We start from the raw sequence: 6,818 nt of genomic DNA, 5'->3' as shown, positions 1-6,818 counted from the left end.
AGTGTTCTAGCCACATGGCAGATGTGTCCAATATGTTCATATACTGAGAGCTAGCTACATGGCAGACAAGTACAATATGTTCATATAAAGGGGGCTAACTACTTGGCAAATGAGTCCAACATATCCATGTACAGGGAGCTACCTACATGGCAGACAAATCCAAAAGGTCTATATAAAGAGAGCTCGCTACATGGCAGAGTATTGCAACAATTCCATATACAGAGTTCTTGCTACATGGCAGTTGAATCCAACGTGTCCATATAATGAGAGCTAGCTATATGGCAGACAAGTCCAATATGTTCATATACAGAGAGCAATATACTTGGCAGATCAGTCCAACATATCCATGTAGAGAGGACTATCTACATGGCAGATGAGTCCAAAATGTTCACATACAGAGTGCTAGACACATGGCATGATAGTGCAAATTTCCATATATAGAGTTCTAGCTACAAAGCAGATGAGTCTAACTTGTCTATATACAGAGAACTAGCTACATAGCAGAGTAGTCCAACACTTTCAAATACAGAGTTATAGCAACATGGCAGATGTGCCCAATGTGTCCAAAAACCAAGAGCTACATACATGACTGACAAGTCCTATATGTTCATATACAGAGAACTACCTACTTGGCAGATCAGTCCAACATATCCATGTACAGAGATCTAGCTACATAGCAGACGAGTCCAAAATGTTCATATACAGAGAGCATGGCAGGATAGTGCAACATTTCCATATACAGAGTTCGAGCTACCTGGCAGATGTGTCCAACGTGTCCATAGACTGAGAGTTAGCTACATGGCAGAGTAGTCCAACATGTCCATATACAGGGTACTAGCTACATGGCAGATGAGACCAATATGTCCATATACTGAGAACTAGCTACATGGCAGACAAGTCCAATATGTTCATAATCAGAGAGCTACCTACTTCGCAGATCAGTGTAACATATCCATGTATAGAGAGCTAGCTACATGACACATGAGTCCAAAATGTCCATATAGAGTGAGCTAGCTACATGGCAGGGTAGTGCAACATTTCCATATAGAGAGTTCTAGCTTCAAGGCAGATGAGTCCAACTTGTTTATATAAAGAGAGCTAGATACATGGCAGGGTAGTGCAACATTCCCACATACAGATTTCTATCTATTAGGCAGATGAGTCCAACCTGTCTATATATAGATATCTAACTTCCTGGTAGGGTAGTGCAACATTTCAATATACAGAGATCTAGGTACATGGCAAATGTGTCCAATGTGTCCATATACTGAGAGCAAGTTCCATGGCAGAGTAGTCCAACATGTTCATATACAGAGAGCTAGCAACATGGCAGGCTAGTGACACATTTCCATATACAGAGTTCTAGGAACAAGGCAGATGAGTCCAACTTGTCTATATACAGAGAGCTAGATACATGACAGAGTAGTGCAACACTTCCATATACAGTGTTCTAGCTACATGGCAGATGTGTCCAACGTGTCCATATACTGAGTGCTATCAATAGGCAGATAACTACTATATGTTCATATACAGAGAGCTACCTACTTGGCAGATCAGTCCAACATGTCCATGTACAGAGGGTTATCTACATGGCATACGAGTCCAAAATGTTCATATACAGAGTGCTAGATACATGGCATGGTAGTGCAACATTTCGTTTTACAGAGTTCTAGCTACAAGGCAGATGAGTCCAACGTGACAATATACTGGGAGGTAGCTTTTTGGCAGACAAGTCCAATATATTCATATATAAAGAACTACCTACTTGGCAGATCAGTCCAACATATCCATGTACAGAGAGCTTTCTACATGACAGGAAAGTCCAAAATGTTCATATACAGAGTGCTAGATATAGGGCATTGTAGTGCAACATTTCCATTTACAGAATTCTAGCTTCAAGGCAGATGAATCCAACTTGTCTATATACATAGATCTAAATACATGGCAGGGTAGTGTCACATTTCCATATACAGAGATGTAGCTACATGGCAGATGTGTCCAACATGACCATATACTGGGAACTAGCTATATGGCAGACAAGTTCAATACATTCATATAGAAAGAGCTACGTACTTGGCAGATCAGTCCAACATATCCATGTACAGAGAGCTAGCTACATGGTAGACGAGTCCAAAATGTCCATGTACAGAGAGCTAGCTACATGGCAAGGTAGTGCAACATTTCCATATTCAGACTTCTAGCTACAAGGCAGATGATTACAACTTGTTTATATACAGAGAGCTAGTTACATGGCAGAATAGTGCATCATTTCCATATACAGAGTTCTAACTACATAGCAGATGTGTCCAACGTGTCCATATATTGAGAGCTAGCTACATGGCAGAGTAGTCCAACGTGTCCATATTCAGGGTACTTAGCTACATGGAAGATGTGATCAACTTGTCCATGTACTGAGAGCCACCTACATGGCAGAAAAGTCCAATATGTTCTTATACAGAAAGCAACGTACTTGGCATGTCAGTTCAACATATCCATGCACAGAGAGCTAGCTACATGGCAGATTAGTGCAACATTTCCATATACAGAGGTCTAGGTACACGGCAGATGTGTCCAACTTGTCCATACACTGAGAGCTAGCTACATGTCAGAGCAGTCCAACATATCCATATTCAGGATAGTAGCTACTTGGGAGATGTGTCCAACGTATCCAAATATTGAGAGCCACCTACATGACAGACAAGGCCAATATGTTCATATACAGAGAGTTAGCTACATGGCAGGGTAGTGCAACATTTCCATATACAGAGTTGTAGCTTCAAGGCAGATGAGTTCAACTTGTCTATATACAGAGAGTTAGATACATGGCAGGGTAGTGCAACATTTCCATATACAGATTTCTATCTACTAGGCAGATCATATATAAACTTTCTATATAGAGATCTAACTTCCTGGTAGGGTAGTGTAACATTTCCATATACAGAGTTCTAGGTACATGGCAGATGTGTCCAACATGTCCATACACTGAGAGCTAGCTATATGGTAGAGCAGTCCAAAATGTCCAAATTCAGGGTACTAGCTCCATGGCAGATATGTCCAACGTGTCCATATACTGAGTGCTAGCTCCATGGCAGAGTAGTCCAACATGTCCATATTCTGGGTAGTAGCTACATGGCAGATTTGTCCAACATGACTATATACTGAGAGCCACTTACATGGCAGATAAGGCCAATATGTTCATATACAGAGAGCTAGCTACATGGCAGGGTAGTGCAACATTTCCATATACAGAGTTGTAGCTTCAAGGCAGATAAGTCCAACTTGTCTATTTACAGAGAGCAAGATACATGGCAGAGAAGTGCAACACTTCCATATACAGAGTTCAAGCTACATGGCAGATGTGTCCAACGTGTCCATATATTTAGAGCTATCTATATGGCAGACAAGTCCAATATGTTCATATATAAAGAGCTACCTAGTTGGCCGATCAGTCCAATATATCCATGTACAGAGAGCTATCTACATGGCTTGTTGTTGTTGTTGTTAAGTGCCGTTGAGTTGGTTCCGACCCATAGCGACCCTGTAAAGGCTTTCCGAGGGTGTAAATTTTACGGGAGTAGAAAGCCTCATCTTTCTCCCGCGGACTGGCCAGTAGTTTCGAACTGCTGACCTTAAGGTTCGCAGCCCGATTTGTAACCACTGCGCTACCAGAGCTCCTATCTACATGGCAGCCGAGTCCAAAATGTCCATATACAGAGAGCTAGATACATGGCATGGTAGTGCAACATTTCCATATACAGAATTCAAGCTACAAGGCAGAGGAGTCCAACTTGTCTATATACAGAGATCTAACTACATGGCAGGATAGTGCAACATTTCCATATACAGAGTTTTAGCAACTTGGCAGATGTGTCCAACCTGTCCATATACTGAGGTCTAGCTACATGGTAGAGTACTCCAACATGTCCATATACAGGGTAAAAGATACATGGCAGATGAGTCCAACATGTCCATATACAGAGAGTTATCTACATGGCAGACAAATCCAATATGTTCATATACAGAGAGCTATCTACTTGGCTGATCAGTCCAACATATCAATGTACAGAGAGCCAGTTAAATGGCTGACGACTCCAAATTTTCCATATACAGAGAGCTAGCTACATGGCAGTGTAGTGCAATATTTCCATACACAGATTTCTAGCTTCAAAGCAGATGAGTCCAACTTGTTTATCTATAGAAAGCTAGCTACATGACCGAGTAGTTCAACATGTCCATATTCAGGGTACTAGCTACATGGCAGATGTGTTCAACATGTCTATATACTGAGAGCCACCTATATGGCGGAAAAGTCCCATATGTTCATTACAGAGAGCTAGCTACATGGCAGTGTAGTGCAACATTTCCATATACAGAATTCTTACTTCAAGGCAGATGTATCCAAGGTGTCCATACACTGATAGCTAGCTATATTGCAGAGTAGTGCATCAATTCCATATACAGAGTTCAAGCTACATGGCAGATGAGTCCAAAGTGTTCATATACTGAGAGCTAGCTACATTGCAGACAGTTCAGTATGTTCATATACAGAGAGCTACCTACTTCTCCAGTCAGTGTAACATATCCATGTACAGAGAGCCAGCTACATGGCAGACGAGTGCAAAATGTCCATATACATAGAGCAAGCTACATGGCAGGGTAGTGCAACTTTACCATATATAGAGTTCTAGGTACAAGCCGGATAAGTCCAACTTGTCTATATACAGAGAGTGAGCTATATGGTAGGGTAGTGAAACATTTCCATATATAGAGTTCTAGGTACATGGCAGATGTGTCCAACGTGTCCATACAATGAGAGCTAGCTACATGGCAGATCAGTCCAATATGTCTATATACAGGTTATTAGCTAAGTGGCCAATGAGTCGCACATGTCCTTGTACTGAGAGCTAGCTACATGGCATACAAGTCCAATACATTCATATACAGAGAGCTACCTACTTGGCAGATCAGTGCAAATTATCCATGTACAGAGAGCTAGCTACAAGGCAGATGACTGCACCTTGTCTATATACAGAGAGCTAACTACATTGCAGAGTAGTGCAACATTTCCATATACAGGGTTCTAGCTACATGTCAGATGTGTCCAACATGTCCATATACTGAGAGCTAGCTACAGGGCATATTAATCCAAAATATCCATGCACAGAGAACTAGCTACATGTCAGAAGAGTTCAAAATGTCCATATACTGAGAGCTAGTTACAATGCAGAGAATTGCATCATTATCATATACAGAGTTCAAACTATATGGCAGATGATTCCAAAGTGTTCATATACTGAGAGCTAGCTACATGGCAGAGTAGTCCAATATGTCCATATAAAGAGCACTAGCTAACTGGCTAATGAGACCAACATGTCCATATACTGAGAGCTAGCATCATGTCATATCAGTGCCTCATGTCCATGTACTGAGAGCGAGCTACATGTCCGATGATTCCAAAATGTCTGTATACTGATAACTAGCTACAAGGCAGAGTAGTGTAACATTTATATATACAGAGTTCAAGCTACACGACAGAGGTGTCCAAAGTGTTCATATACTAAAAGCTAGCTACATGGCAGAATAGGCCTACATGTCCATATATATTGTACTAATTACATGACACATGATTCCAACATGTCCAAACACTTAGAGTTAGCTACATGACAGACAAGTCCAATATGTTCATATACAGAGAGCTACCTACTTGGCAGATCAGTCCAACTTATCCATGTACAGAGAGCTAGCTACATGGAACATGAGACCAAAATGTCAAAATCCAGAGAGCTAGCTACATGGCAGTGTAGTACAATATTTCCATATATAGAGTTCTAGCTACCTGGCAGATAGGTACAACTTGTCCATATCCTGAGAGCTACCTACATAGCAGATCTGTCCAAAATATCCATGTACAGAGAGCTAGCTACGTGTGAGACGAGTTCAAAATGTTTATATACAGAGAGCTAGCTACATGGGAGAGTAGTGTAATATTTCCAAATACATTGTTCTAGCTACATGGCAGATGTGTCCCACGTTTCCATATACTGAGAGCTACCTACATGGCAGATTAGTTCAACATATCCATATACAGGATAAAAGCTACATGGCAGATGTTTCCAACATGTCCATATACTGAGACCTATCTACACGGCAGACAAGTCCAATATGTTCATTTACAAAGAGCTATCTACTTGGACAACCAGTCCAACATAACCATGTACAGAGAGCTAGGTACATGGCAGACGAGTCCGAAATGTCCATATACGGAGAGATAGCTACATGGCAGACATGTCCAATATGTTCATATACAGAGAGTTACCTACTTGGTAGATCAGACCAACATATCCATGTACAAAGAGCTCGCTATATGGCAGAGGAGTCCAAAATGTCGATATACAGAGAGCTAGCTACATGGCAGCGTAGTGCAACATTTGCATTTACAGAGTTCTAGCTTCAAGGCAAATGAATCCAACTTGCCTATATACAGAGAATTAGATACATGGTAGGGTAGTGCAACATTTCCTTATACAGAGTTCTAGCTACATGGCAGCCGAATACAAATTGTCCATATATTGAGAGCTACCTACATGGCAGACAAGTCCAATATGTTCATGTACAGAGAGCTAGCCACATGGCAGAGTAGTGCAACATTTCCTTATACAGAGTTCTAACTACAAGGCATATGAGTGCAACTTGTCTATATACTGAGAGTTACCTACATGGCAGAATAGTGCAACAATTCCATATACAGAGTTCTAGCTACATGGCAGATGTGTCCAACGTGTCCATACAGTGAGAGCTACCTACATGGCAGATAAGTA

Source organism: Chrysochloris asiatica, unplaced genomic scaffold, assembly GCF_000296735.1.
Source record: "Chrysochloris asiatica unplaced genomic scaffold, ChrAsi1.0 scaffold00519, whole genome shotgun sequence".
Lineage (NCBI taxonomy): Eukaryota > Metazoa > Chordata > Mammalia > Afrosoricida > Chrysochloridae > Chrysochloris > Chrysochloris asiatica.
This window is presented reverse-complemented; position numbering follows the sequence as displayed.